Source organism: Nyctereutes procyonoides, unplaced genomic scaffold, assembly GCF_905146905.1.
Source record: "Nyctereutes procyonoides isolate TBG_1078 unplaced genomic scaffold, NYPRO_anot_genome, whole genome shotgun sequence".
In the NCBI taxonomy this organism is placed as follows: domain Eukaryota; kingdom Metazoa; phylum Chordata; class Mammalia; order Carnivora; family Canidae; genus Nyctereutes; species Nyctereutes procyonoides.
This window is the reverse complement of record NW_026575036.1, coordinates 20,771,774-20,786,629: the sequence shown is the minus strand read 5'-3', so window position 1 is coordinate 20,786,629 and position 14,856 is coordinate 20,771,774. Positions and strand designations below refer to the sequence as shown.

The 14,856-nt window shown below is 51.5% G+C and overlaps 1 protein-coding gene across 5 annotated transcripts in view; it reads left to right on the top strand.

The window, feature by feature from the left end:
• PRICKLE1 (prickle planar cell polarity protein 1) overlaps positions 1 to 14,856 on the top strand; it is a 112,821-nt gene that overhangs the window by 80,215 nt on the left and 17,750 nt on the right. Inside the window, exon 1 of one of the 5 annotated variants that reach the window (XM_055318721.1) lies at positions 11,270 to 11,385. The exons of 3 other annotated variants lie outside the window; for them this stretch is intronic. The gene's annotated coding sequence lies outside the window, so the exon portion shown is untranslated. Of the gene's footprint in view, positions 1 to 11,269; positions 11,386 to 11,733; positions 11,833 to 14,856 lie in introns of those variants that run through there. One more of the 5 variants, XM_055318720.1, reaches the window with a different exon arrangement.

The following is a 14,856-nucleotide window of genomic DNA, read 5'->3' as shown; positions in this document are numbered from 1 at the left end:
TGTAGGGCAGCCCAGGTGGCTCAGCGGTTTAGCGCCGCCTTCAGCCCAGGGCATGATCCTGGGGACCTGGGATCAAGTCCCACGTCGGCCTCCCTGCATGGAGCCCGTTTCTCCCTCTGCCTGTGTCTCTCTGTGTGTCTCTCACGAGTAAATAAATAAAATCTTAAAAAAAAGATATTTGCATAGGATTTAGCACAGTGCCCAGCAACCAAGTGCTCCTAAAGTTATAGGTGCTATAATAATAATAAGGAGGTTCATGTGGTGTTAATGGTGATCTTCCACTATTTTCTTCACCACAGAAAATGCAGTAACATCACACTGTCTGTCAAATGACACACAATTCTCATACCTGACTCCTCATTCGATACTGAATATTCATTGAAAGGCAGGCCCTATGGCAGGGCCTGGGTGAAAGGCTCTAAGGCCGCATCCCCCTCCCCTCAAGGGGGCTATGGACGTTTGCAGCCTCCAGATCCATTCAGACCTCACTTCTATTCCTTACAAACAGCTTCTTCACCCTGATTATCTTCAGACAGAGCGTACCCAGCTTTTCCTTGGAAAGTCCTGGTTTTCTCTATTTCAGCCATTTCCACCCTTAGCCTGGCGATTATGTTTGGTCTCTGACTCACCTCACTTCCAATTTCACTACTCGGCACACTCCCAAGTTGTAGATCTCCTATCACTTTACATTTGTTTCTGGGTCTTAAACAGGTTTCTTCAGTATGGTCCACAGCAGGCTCTTCATGATTTGGTTGTGTCTTCAAGGGTTGGGTTTGAAGCAGGGTGAATGGATGTGGGATCAGGCGCTTTTGCTTCTGGAACCACAGAGCGTGTCACTCCTGGGGCTGGTACTGACAGTGGGGTGGGGGGGGTCCACCCCCTGCAGCCCTGGTCTCCACACCTGGCCAAAGTTAACTGTACTTAACCGACATGGCCTCCAGCAAGTCATCCTTGTTATGCTGTGTCCTGTGCCATAATGGAAGGGGGGGCAGATGCTGCTCTCAAGAAGCATCTAATCTAGTGATGAGATTAATGGACCCAAAATTCTGACAACTTGGGCGATGGCACCATGTTTGTTGTGGTCTCTGTTAATCCAGCAATGGCACATGACCGTTTTCACGGAACTATTTGGCATAGGCTTGGCAGAAGGAGAATGGAAGCATCTGGGAAAGCTCTTGAAGGAGCTAGAAACACCAGGAGGTCTATTCCTCAAAAATATAGCTCTTCCATACACTAATACTGACCGAAATAGTGGCTGTAGCCCGTCCTTATTGGTGTAGCCTCTGGGTGGAAAGGAAAGCCTCTGGGTTATCTCAAGGCTGTGTGCACATAAGAAGAGAGTCATGTCGTTGTAGTGAATAAATTTTTTTTTTTAAAAAAGGATTTTATTTATTTATTCATGAGAGACAGAGAGAGAGAGAGGCAGACACAGGCAGAGGGAGAAGCAGGCTCCCTGTAGGGAGCCCAATGTGGGACTCGATCCCAGGACCCTGGGATCACACCCTGAGCCAAAGACAGAGGCTCAACTGCTGAACCACCCAGGGGCCTGGGAATAAAAGTTTTGATTGAGAAAGAAAATAAACTGTAATTTGGGTGGGGGGATTAGCCTGAATAAGATGGGAGCCTTGGGACTAATGGAGGGTCCTGGGGCAGAGAGGAAGGACAGTGTAGACGCCCTGGCACATGGCCACAACCCACCTCAAATTCAATCGGGAAGCCAGTGAGTTGGGCAGATCAAAGTGAGTGGCTAGCCGGAGCCAACTAAGCCAGCTGGATTAGTCAGAGGTCATGAAACAGCTTAGTATGTTTGGAAACCACCAGTGACAGAGCCCAAGGTGAGTTAGGCCAGGTGGTGGTGAGAGAGCTAGAAGATTCCACAGGGGCTGGAACTGCAAAGAACCCATGAAGAAGGGATTTTGAAGTAGCAGAATGAACCCAGTCGCATTGGTGGTGGTCAAGTGGAGGAGAAGCTGCGGAGGTGAGAGGGTGTGAAGAGGTGAGTCAGACTGCTGTGGTGACCCCGGGGCAGGGAGGCCCCAGCCACACAGACACGACGGAGACAGGCCACTAGGAAAGCTTACGAGACACACACAGACCTGAGAAGTAACCGGATGAGGATAGACAGCCGCTTGAGGGAGGCTCTGGGATGATGGGTTGGAGTATTGGCCACTTGGAGTACTGGTGGGACCATCGTGAGACTGGGAGGAGCTAGAGGAGGAGGTAGGATGTTGCTTTGGAGGTGGGTGGAGCACAGGAGTTGGAAATTGGAGCTTTTTTATTTTTAAAAGATTTATTTATTTATTCATTCATTCATGATAGACAGAGAGAGAGAGGCAGAGACACAGGCAGAGGGAGAAGCAGGCTGCATGCAGGAAGCCCGATGCGGGACTCAATCCCGGGACTCCAGGACTGTGCCCTGGGCCAAAGGCAGGCGCCAAACCGCTGAGCTACCCAGGGATCCCCCAGAAATTGGAGCTTTCTAAAGAGACTTCAAATTAACCAGTTAGTCCCCATCAGATCTCAGAAGCCAGAGAGAATAAATGACTTAAGCGATAAATTTCATGAGATTACTTTAAACAGTAAAACTGGAAAATCTGGGACGCCTGGGTAGCTCAGGGGTTTAGCGTCTGCCTTCGGCCCAGGGCGTGATCCTGGGGTCCCGGGATCGAGTCCCACATCGGGCTCCCTGCATGGAGCCTGCTTCTCCGTCTGCCCGTGTCGCTGCCTCTCTCTGCGTGTGTCTCTCATGAAGAAATAGATAAAATCCTTAAAAAAAAAAAAAAAACCTGGAAAATTTAACCTCAAATTAGTTGGCACACTTAGAAAAAAATCTAAATAAAAAATAAAAACAATCAACGGACTGGTCGTTGAGGTAGAAAAAGGAGTATTTAGTTTAGTCTGTGCAAGGCCTGTGTCAGGTTCTGTGGAGAATCAAATGTGAGCAAGACACTCAGCAAATATTTCCTGAGAATCCCATGCGTGCCAGGCGAAGTGCCCGATATTCCAGGCCTGTGTGTCGATCCCTAAACAAAAGAGGGGAGCTCCGTGGCCTTCACCCCTCTATGATTCAGCAGCAACTCCAGGCTGAAGAGACCACAGCTGCAAGCATAAAGGAGAAAGGAAATATTGCAGGTAACTCGTCTCAAAAGACGGTCACTCATCTAGAACTGCGTGATTCAGGACCAATAGAACAATTTGAATTCCAGATCCTGTCCCTGGCACAATCTAATTAAGGCTTGCAAACCAGTCTCCACTACAAAGATCACCTCTTTTAAATTCCCACGGTTGCAGAGAGGACCTTGGGATCGCAGATAAGATAAAGAAAGGTTCTGGAGAGCTTTGCTGACCTTTTTCTTTCTTGGCAAGAGGCTTCTGGCTGCTCGAAACAATTCTTTGCTGACACCTCTCTAAGAACACCTCGATTAGTTATAGCACAGAGTAACAGTGTTAAAAGCTGCCCTGCCTCTTGTTGGGTCCACATTCTCCCTCGTGGAGAATCAACCGTTTTAGGTGGTGGAGAGTTTGAGTAGCGTAGGAAGGTACGCAGGTGAGCAAAATAGCTTTGCGTGTGTAGTTCATGAAATAAAGCAGCGAATACTCCATAATTTTATTTTATTTTTTTAAAGATTTTTTTTTTTTTATTTATTCACGAGAGACACCGAGACAGAGAGAGGCAGAGACACAGGCAGAGGGAGGAGCAGGCTCCATGCAGGGAGCCCGACGTGGGACTCGATCCCGGGTCTCCAGGATCACACCCTAGGCCGAAGGCAGGCGCCAAACTGCTGAGCCACAAGGGCTGCCCAAATACTCCATAATTTTAAAGTTTAAGACAAAGAAATACCTAGTACTTAGATGTTTGGGGTAAAACACGAACTTCCAGGCTGTAGAGGGGGCCCCCTTGACATTGCAGCTGCATTTTCAATACCATCTTGACGTCTGTGGTCGCAGTTGGGGAGTTCTAGATAGATTAGCTTCCCACCTGAAAATCTTGGGCCTGTGTCTTTCCCAGTGATGACCCCAAGCTCTTTAACACTAGAGGATGTAAATACTGTGTTTTATTTTTAAAGATTTTATTTTTATTTAGTCATGAGAGACACACAGAGAGAGGGAGGGAGGCAGAGTCACAGGCAGAGGGAGAAGCAGGCTCCATGCAGGGAGCCTGACCTGGGACTCGATCCTGGGACTCCAGGATCACACCCTGGGCTGAAGGGGGCGCTAAACCGCTGAGCCACCGGGGCTGCCCAAATACTGTGTTTTAAAGGTGACTTTAAACAGGAAGATAAAGGTTGAGCCTAGAAATGTAAATCCTGGGGCGCCTGGGTGGCTCAGTCCGTTGAGCGTCCAACTCTTGATTTCGGTTCAGGTCACGATCTTGGAGTTGTGGGATCGGGCTCAGTGAGGAGTCTGCTTCTCTCTCTCTGCGCACCCCCTGGCCCCCCGCCCTTTCTCAAATAAATAAATCTGAAGGAAGGAAGAGAAAGGAAAGGATGAATGAAAGCAAGCAAGCAAGCAATGCAACTCCTGGGTGCCTGACTGGCTCAATTGGTAGAGGCTGGGACTCTTGATCTCTGGGTCATGAGTTCAAGTTCCACTTTGGATGTGGAGATTAAAAAGAAAAATGTAAACCCTTTATTTCCCTTGGGCAGTGGAAGGTATTTGCAGATTCAAGGTAGAGCCCACATCAGGGCTAAACTTTTGGCTGTCTTTCAAGGAAACTATGGGAATGCTGATTCATTTAGGAAGGTCTGCACCCCGTCTGCCACCCTGGCCCCAGCATACACACCGGGCCGCCACAAGTCCAGTTTTTTCACCCTCAGACACACTCTCTTATCTTCTCTGCCCTCGACTGGGACAGTTTCTAAGCCCTTCCCACCTAGTTCCTCTGTGCTGCTCTCTCTGCCCTCCCTCTAATTAGGGCATAGATACAATCACGTCACCCTTCTCTGCTTGAACTTCTGTGGCTCCCATAGCCCTCAGAGTAGCTTAGCGATCCTGCCTGCCTTTGGGCACAGTCTCCTGCCCTTCCTCCTATCTTCCTGTCTTCCTGTCGCATTTATCATGGGTTTACTAAGAGCTGCTCACTCTTCTCAAGCTTTGATTGGCTCAGTCTGACCTGGGCCCTATTCCCTGCCCCAGCTCCACTCTAAGAATTACCATGATCAACTGCTTCTATTCCTTAAAGACCTAAAAGCTTGCCCTACCTTCCCACTTCCTTAATCTTCACCTTCTAGCCAGAATTGATCAACATTTCCTATTATTCCTGGATTATTATTATTTTTAAAGATTTTATTTATTTATGAAAGACACACAGAGAGAGGCAGAGACACAGGCAGAGGGAGAAGCAGGCTCCATGCAGGAAGCCTGATGTGGGACTCGATCCCAGGTCTCTAGGATCACACCATGGGCTGAAGGCGGTGCTAAACTGCTAAGCCATCAGGGCTGCCCTGGATTTTCTTTTTTTTAAGATTTTTTTTACTTGACAGAGAGAACAAGAGAGCACAAGCAAGGAGAGCGGGGACCCCTAGGATCATGACCTGAGCTGAAGGCAGATGCTTACCCACCTGGGCCACCCAGGCTCCCCTTATTCCTGGATTATAATTTTAACCACCCCTCTAGTGTAGTATTATCAAAGTGGCTTGTTGTGTATTTTGAGAAAAGAAATTCTTTTCCCCACTCACCTTGTACATTTTTCTGTGCCTTTTTGAAATAAATCAAGACATAAATAGAATATGAAATCCTTAACTTAAGGGGAGGATTTAGGTCTGACAAGGCTGCCCTTCAAGAGATCTCTTTTAAGTCAACCGAGGAACATATCAGTGAATCGATGGATGGATGTAGGAGGCATCAACTGGAGTGGCTCCTGAGCCAGTACATCTGACTTCTTGCAAATGTGGGGCTGCTACACTCCCTTCCCAAAGTATTTTAAATAAATACAGCGGAGATCCACTATTAAAGTTTGCGACTGAGAGGAAGATACAGGGAGAGGACTTGTGTGTTCTTGTGTTTTCCCGTATCAATCAGTAATTAAATCACGAGCATCACTTTCTGCTTCTGAGAGTTCTTCCTTATATTAATATTGTGGTATATCTTCTCTATTGTCTCTTAAATTGTAAAAGTTTTATCTGATCACTATAAATAGAAAAAGGTTATAAATAACATGAAGTTATGAAAAGACATTTATTTTACAGATATAAATTAAGGAGTGATAGTTTCTTATTGTCTGTCTTCCTCTAGAAAACACATTAATGGTTTGGTATTTATATTCTTCTAAATACTTTTGCTAGGTATATAGTAGCCTACATATTATTAGTTATAACAATGTGATCAGACTATATATTGGGGTTTGAATCTTACTATATCTTGGATATCCTTCATGCATAGAGATCTCTCGGTAGTTATTGCAAGATTTATTCTTCATTCCTTAATATTTTGGTAGCTTTGCAGTAGTGAAGTCTGTATTTAAACCATACATCACGGGATGCCTGGGTGGCTGCTCAGTGGTTGAGCGTCTGCCTTTGGCTCAGGTCATGATCCTAGAGTCTTGGGATCGAGTCCCACATCGGGCTCCCCGCGTGGTGCCTGCTTCTGCCTCTGCCTCTATCTCTACCTCTCTCTCTGTGTCTCTCATGAATAAATAAAATCTTAAAAAAAAACAAGCAAACAAAAAACACCACACGTCTACAGAAGCAGAGAGAGGTGAAGAGCTTAAGGTCATTGTGCTTGAATATTAGTTTAATTATCTGTCCACGAAAAACAATGAACATTTCCTGGGGTGGGGAAGGAGGATTCCAGAAAAGTTGGGAGAGGAAGTGGGGTGGGCAAAGACAGCGGCCCGTTTTTACCAGAAGTTAGAATCCTGAGCAGGAGTGAAAGGAAGGACCTTGCCCCCCGCCCCATTTTCCCACCCAGCTTGGGCTGTGGATCAACCCAACACAGCTGCAAACACCTATCTGTGAGTGTCCTAACCAGCTGTTGAGTTTTAAGAGACTCAGAAAATACTGGAACTGATGGAGTCTCCAGGTGCATCTAGTTTGAGGTGAGGGAGCCTGAGTGCCCACCTGAAAGAATGAGAGGGGGGTGAGGGTGGGGAAGGTACTGCTGGGAGGGGTTTGGGAAGAGACCAACCCAGAGCTCCAACAGAGCAGCTTCCCCTTCCTCTGTTTCTTTTTTCGTTCTAGCTTTTTACTTTTTTTTTTTTTTAAGATTTTTATCTATTCATGAGAGACCCAGAGAGGGAGAAGCAGGCTCCCTACAGGGAGGCCTGACGCAGGACATGATCCCAGGACCCCAGGATCAAGCCCTGAGCCAAAGGCAGCTGCTCAACCACGGAGCCACCCAGGCGCCCCTCCTTCGTCCGTTTCTATACTGAGATTCTTATTTTAGTTGAAACAAGCATTGTGTTCCCTCCTCAGAAGTTCTAAATCGTTGACCTCGCCTGAACACTAGAATTTTTAGACATGAAGACAACACGGTAGAGAAGTGACCTCTCCCAATGTCACAGTGAGTGATGGGCAGAGAAGAGACTTGGAGCCCTCCTGGGGCTGCAGGCCCAGCGCCCCTGGGGACTGGGACAGGAGCAGTGACTGTGCTCCCAGAGGTGGGGGGGGGGCAGACAGCTGGGAGGATGGGAGTAGGAAACCTAGAGAGCAGTTGGGTGCAGAAAATGTTAAAGAGCCCGTGCTCTCTAATCACATTGCTTTAAATATAATCAGAGGGCGAGGAAAGTAATTGGAGGCCTAGAGAAACCCTAACCTATGATAAAACAGCGGAATGCCTGGTAAGGCAGGGAAGAGCTGGTGTCTGCCTGGGGGTGGGGGGTGGGGTCCTCCCCTGGGGGGGGCTACAGACTCAGAATTTGCAAATGTGCAGTAACCCACCGGGGTAGCTGGCCCAATCTGAGGCACAACAGAAATGCTGAAAATGAACAAGAAAAAGAAAACATAAACTTTCAGTGCTAACATTTGGTAACAAGCATGATGAATTATGATGATTATTCCTCTGGATCTGTTTTTTTAAATCTAGACAAGATGTGGGATCCCACAGGTTGTCAACTGTACTGTCTGCTTCTATGACTTTGTGGTTCTTTTTTTTGGGTGGGGGGGGTGTTTTAAAAGCCATTTGAATTAGAAATCACATCCTGCATACAGGTGTTACTTGAGATTCTTTGGCTACCTGTCTGTATAGGGTCAGAACAGCCAAACTGCTGTCCTAGACCTCAGTGTCACTGAAGACCAAAGCCGTCACCCTACTTAACGTTACATATGCCAGCTGACCCTCGAATTTGTTGAGTGAGATGTCACCTGACGAATATTAGCGCCCTGGATCTCTTTTTTTCTCGTAAGAACCTCTGAGACATGCAATCATTTAAATGGACTCTTCCCAGATTTCTGGTATTTAGCTACAAATTCTTCCAAATGTCTGAGACCAAGAGCAACTCTCCCTCTTAAAACTAAAAAAGCAGGTCTGTTCTACAAATGAAAAAAACAGAGGCAAGGAGAAGACCTCAAGGTCACTATATACAAATCGCAGGAGAACCAAGAAATAGCACCAAGCTTTGCTTTCTGTTTTGTATTTTATCTCTTTCTTCCAGATCCAGTGGAGCTGGCAGGCGGTTGACAAAATGCTGCCTCTTTATTTCTTTGCCCTTGGCAGTTTTCTGACTTTCTATCATAGTCCCTTCCACTAGGACCTTGTGGCTCAGTAAGGTCTCAGGTTAGAAACAGACTTACTTGTACAAGTAAGGTGTGTGAGGGCCTGAGAAGACTGTCCACAACTCCCTTGTTCACGTAGCTCATGTTTATTGAGCTTGTCTGCTGCGCGCCAGGGATGGTTCCAAGTGCTGAGAATAGAGCAGCGAATCCCCAAGGTCCCTGCCTGGAGGAGGAGGAGGGGTGGGAGGAGAAAAACAGCAAAACGTGAACAGACACATCATGTCAAGCAAAGCTAAGAGCCATGAAGATAAGGAGCGCCAACCAGGGGGAGAGGCGATCCTGGGGGACCAGGAGGGTTGGGGAGGCCCCTCTGCGGAGGTTACTGTGGAGCAGAGACCCGGATGGGGCGAGGAAACCAAGGCCTGTGAATTTCTGGGCTGCCTTTCTCAGCCTCCCCTAAGTGTGATCTGCAAGCAATGAATATTCCACTGGGCTGAAACAAAAGGATGCTAGTGGGGGGCCTTGCTCCCCATCCTGCCCGAGTTCACCCTTGACAATAGCAATGCCTTTCAGGCCAGAGGAGAAGTCTGTTGCATTTAGATTGAACATTAGAGGGGAGCTTTTAACTCTCTCCAAAGCGCTTCATCACTAAAAACACCGACAATAGGCCATAAAGCTGACAGTACCTGTTGAAATTGTAAAAAAAAAAAAAAAAAAAAAAAAAAAGTATTTACAAGGAACCGCCTTAGAGGAAGCACAGTCACAATGGCTGACATTTAATACTGATAAGTGTCGCTAGGGTTTGTAGTTTGGGAGGCTTCTGTGGCCCTGGCTAATGTGTAGCTCTCCTTTAAAAGCTGTTTCTAGAAGGATCCACCTGGCTCAAAGCACCGGTCCACTGATCCTCCCTTTATCATAATGATACAGTAGTTTAGGGGTTTGATTGAAGCCACTAAGTGCACCTTTGTCCTGTAGGTACCGTCGCCTGATGACTCCCCCCAGGAAGCCCAGAGTGAGAGAGGAAAAAGGAAACCTGCCCTAGGCCCTCATGGTTCATTTCGCAGGTCCCCTTGCGAGCCCCCCCCACCCCCCGCCCGCCCTCCCGTGAGTCCCCCCGCAATCGGGAGGCCGGAAGGGGCTCTAGCGTTGGAACTGGGTAGGATCAGTCTTCCAAACTGGAAATCCCTGTCGGCCAACAGAGAGTCCATTTGAATTACAAATCCTGTTGTCTGGATCAGTGTTTCCAAATTAGTCTACCAGCAGAGCCACAGATTTTTGTCTCCAACACTGGAAAACAATAGGTTTAAAAAAAAAAAGAAAAAGGGAAAAAAGGAGCTTCTCTTCGGCTGCTGTGCTTTAAGGCAGAGATAACCGAGACTGGCCACAGTTAATTACCTGACTGCTCCCTTTATGGCAACCTGTCTGTGCATTTTTAAGTCGCAGTGACAGGGACCAGTTCGGTTCTATGTGTAGAAACATATTGCAAATCACTCCCAAGGAATCCTGATGGTTGGAGGATTTTCTTTATTTTTTACCTTAAAGAAAAGGTAGGATCCCTAAGGAACCGGTGATCATTTCAAGTTGTGTTTGTGTAATAATAGCACCTCATAGACTGACCAAAGTCCTAAATACTTAAAATATGGCATCTTTTTCTCCCCCCTCCCTTGGCTACTGTAGAAATCGAACCCTGGTTCAGAAGTGATGCATCCACACCTCAGGTGCTGAGGCTCCCCAGCCCTCCCCTCTCTCGGCTTGCTGTGAGGCCTTGGTTTTGCCTCTTTTTTTTTTTTTTTTTTTTTTTTTTGGCCCTTTCTGTAGACAACCAACGCCAAACTTCCCTTTTTTCTGGGCGTCACCTAGAAATTCGCTCTAAGACAGGATTAGAGTAAGTCTCAGGCACGTTCTTGCGTCTGGATAATGATACTCCCCTAACCCGTTTACAGAAATCTCTTCTTCACGTAGTCCATTAAGCGTATCCCATGACCCCGGCCCCCTTCTCTTTCGCTGTTATTTACCGATAAAGATGAATCCCCTGCGCTAAGTGGCCGGACTCCCCGCGAAGTGCAAGAAGAGTCCCTAAGGGGGGGATTCATATGTTAACGAGCCCTTCGGAGTGAGAACTGGGTTGAACGTGCCATCTGCTGACCTCATGTTTATGGGGCTCAGTGGAGAGGGTCTCTTTCGGAGGTGGCCTCGCATAACTCCGCGCGTTTCGTGGCCGAGCTGCACCTGCGGGGGGGGCGGGGTACATAAGCGTCCCGGGGTCCCCGCCGCGGCCCTCGCGGCTCCTGGGTGGAGCGGGGCCGGAGGTAAGGCTGCAGGCTGCAGGCTGCCGGCGCGAGGCGGCCCGGCGGGCGGGCGACCCCTCCGGGGACCTGCGGGGCCGCGGTCGGCGGGGACCCGGCCTGGAAGGCGGCCGCGGGCTGGGGCTGCGCCCGCAGCGGCGGAGGGGGCCGGCAGGAGGCGAAACGGCTACTTTTCTCTTTTTTTATTTTATTTAATTTTTTTAAATGAGAGACAGAGAGAGAGAGAGAGAGAGAGGCAGAGGGAGACGCAGGCTGCACGCGGGGAGCCCGACGCGGGCCTCGATCCCGGGTCCCCAGGGTCGCGCCCCGGGCTGCAGGCGGCGCCAAGCCGCGGAGCCACCCGGGCCGCCCCGAAACGGTCACTTTTTTGAACGCGGCCTCCGGTTACTTTTGAAGATCGCCGGCCCCGGGCGCAGGGGCGGACGCGGGTTTGTTGTTGGTGGTTTTCTTGTTTTTTTTTCTTCCCTCCCCGGGGGTGGAGGATTCCGGAGAAACGCGGAGCCGGGGCGCGGGGGTGCGGTGGCCCCGAGGCGGGGGGCCCCCCGCGGCTGGTTAGGGAGCTGCAGCCGGTGAGGGTCGCCGCGTCGCGCCGAAAGGGGGCGGGGGGGGCGGGGGCTGCCGGGGGCGGGGCGGGGGCGGAGACCCACGGGGGGGCCTGCGCCCGCCGCCCCCGCCCCTCCGCCCCGCGGGGTCGGCTCCGGAAGCGGGTGGGTGACGGCGACCCGCGGGGCACCCGGTCCTGCCTGCCTTGGGGAGGCCCCGCGGCCGCAGGGGGGAGCCGCGGGCTGGCCCCGAGCTGGACGCCGAGGGTTGCGGGGCTGCTCGGCGCTGTCCGGCCGCGGGGCCGGTGCTGCTCCGCGCGGCGTTGGCTGCAGGTGAGTGCGGGGTCGGGTGCCCCTGGGCGCGGGGTCCGGGCGTCCCTGGGGACGGGCTGGGTGCTCCGCGTGGCGTCGGCTGCAGGTGGGTGCGGGGTCCGGGCGCCCCTGGGGACGGGGCTGGGTGCTCCGCGCGGCGTTGGCTGCAGGTGGGTGCGGGGGTCTGGGTGCCCCTGGGGACGGGGGGCTGCTCCGCGCGGCGATCGGCTGCAGGTGGGTGCGGGGGTCGGGGTGCCCCCTGGGGCGGGGGGGTCCGGGCGTCCCTGGGGACGGGACTGGGTGCTCCGCGCGGCGTTGGCTGCAGGTGGGTGCGGGGGTCTGCGCGCCCCCTGGGGACGGGAAGGGGTCCGGGCGCCCCTGGGGACGGGGCTGGGTGCTCCGCGCGGCGTTGGCTGCAGGTGGGTGCGGGGTCCGGGCGCCCCTGGGGACGGGGAGTCCGGACGCCTCTGGGGACGGGGGGGGGGGCTGCTCCGCGCGGCGTTGGCTGCAGGTGGGTGCGGGGTCCGGGCGCCCCTGGGGACGGGGTGATGCTCCGCGGGCCTCGCGTCGGCGCCCAGGAGTCGCCCCCAGCCGCGGGGTGTGGGGCTCGGCCCCTGGGGGCGCCCGGACGCGGGGTGGGGCTGGGGGGGGCCGGGGGTCGGGGCGCCCCCTCGCGGCCGGGCTGCCCCCGGGTGTCGCGGTCCCGGCTGCGGGCGCGGGTCGACCCCGCGGCACCTGCCGCGCCCCCAAGGAGGGTGACCTCGTTTCCGCCCCGCGCCCCCTTCGTTGAACGCCCGGGGACCGCACGTCGGCCCGGCCGGGAGCGAGCAGGCCGGGCGTGCAATTTGCTTTTACAACGCGAGTCTCGGGACTTCTCAAAGCGTCTCTTGAAGTGTTTTCTCTGGAAACGTGTCTGCAGTGCGCGCCGCGAGCCTCACAAAGAGCCGTGTTGTTGGGGAGCCAGCAGGTGACGGGTGAAACCTGAGGCCCTGCGTGCCCCGGAGTCGGAGCGGGGCGCGGGGCGCCAGCAGCACAGACGTTCAGAAACCAGCGGGAGGCCGCCTGGAGCACGGGGTGCGACAGTATCTGCGCCCCCCGTTATGGAAAATAACGGGTTCATTAGCGCGGTGCCCAGGGTGCGGTTCGGGTTTTGTCCGTGTAGACCGGTTTGCAGCCAGAACACCGACCCCAGAAGCGCCGCTCCTGGCACAGGACCGTGCTTTGTCATCACGTTTCCTCCTTTTGTTAGGCGCTCTGTCTCACTGTCGTGGGACGTTTTTGTGCATGAAATCGGAATGCTTGGAAGCCCCCCCCCCCCCCCCCCGAGTCGCACATTTCCTCCTGGAAAAAAACCGAGAGCTCCTTGGCACTTGGATGGTACCCGACAGGCCACTCAGCTGTTGGAAAGTGGACCAGCTGGATGGAGGTTTACCTGCAAAATAGAGAAAATGCCTCATGCCACTAACTGCTGGTAAATGTTAGTAAAGGGATGTCTGGCCAAGCAAGGTGTTTGGGTACCTTCAGGATGCTCTTAGTTCCCCGCTACCTCCGCGGTTCATCTCAATATAGATAAAATCGAGTTGGGCCCTGAGCCTCTGTCTTCAGCAGAGGTAGGCCCTGAGCGCTCTCTGAGGGGCTGTGAGAACTTTTAACCCATAACAGTTTAGGGGCTCTGCTGCGAAACTCAAACCTTGGTTATCATAGTTTTGATACCCACGGCGATTACTGGTCTCTGGCTTTTGGAAACCATCTCCATGAACCAGAGAATACCCGTATCCGTAGGGTTGTACCTCCCGTGGGTTGCGGAGAATGGCCGTGTTCCAGGTTTTTGCACGGCCCCGTAAGTTTGCTGTTAAACCTCCTTCACCTGCACATTTAGCCTGACCGAGAGTAGCTCCTGAATGGGAGTGTGTGATCTGCATCTTCTGTGTGCCAAGGCCTTGTTAACAAGCAGTTTAACAAAGAAGCTGTTAAGCAGTTGGTGGCCTGTAGGATGACACTTAGCAGCAGGGGACACCTAGGGAATGTTAGCCCAAGTGACTTCACAAATCAGTATCTGCTCTGGGTTTTGGTGATCAAAGGATTTCTAACTTCCCTGGGCATGTTCACACAAGAAATACCTTCTCCTAGGGATCCTGCAGTGCCGTGGTAATCTTCACATAGGAACTAGAGTGGAATTTGGGGAAAAAGTATTTGTTGTAATTAGGGGTATGACCTTAGACTTCATATTCAATGGCAGAGGCTGAAAATTATCCTGTTTTCTGTTTGCCAGATTTTGATTTGACTTGGTGACTGGGTCCAAGAAAATGATTAATAATAGGAACCATACCAGAACTGATGCAGTTTTATAACCTCTGCATGTATGTCTCTGATTGAACTCCTTCTCCTCAACCCCCTCAAATCCCCACTCTCCTCTGACCCGCCCATGTAGTATTTCCATTTTATTTTATTTTTTTTAAAGATTTTATTTATATATTCATGGGAGACACGGAGAGAAAGAGAGGCAGAGACACAGGCAGAGGGAGAAGCAGGCTCCTCGCAGGAAGCCTGATGTGGGACTTGATCCCACATCCCAGGATCACGTCCTGAGCCAAAGGCAGATGCTCAACTGCTGAGCCACTCAGGCATCCCAGTATTTCCATTTTAGTACATCGTCTTGCAGTCACCTATCTTCGATCCCATTTCTTGTGGGTTCCTTTTACTTTATCTCCCCAAGCCACCGTGTTTAGGCTCTCTTAGTGACCGACGGTGGGCTAATAGGCCTCTCCCAGGTTCCTGTGCTCTTTCCTGACCATCACTGTATATTAATTTTAAGACTGATGGTGGCACTCTGCTCACATGCCTTTTTTCTTTTCCTGTTGCCTTGAGATTTAAGCACGAAGTCTTCTGCTTGATTCGTCTTAATTCTTAAAAATGTCATTTGGTGGGATCCCTGGGTGGCGCAGCGGTTTGGCGCCTGCCTTTGGCCCAGGGCGCGATCCTGGAGACCCGGGATCGAATCCCACATCAGGCTCCCGATGCATGGAGCCTGCTTCTCCCTCTGCC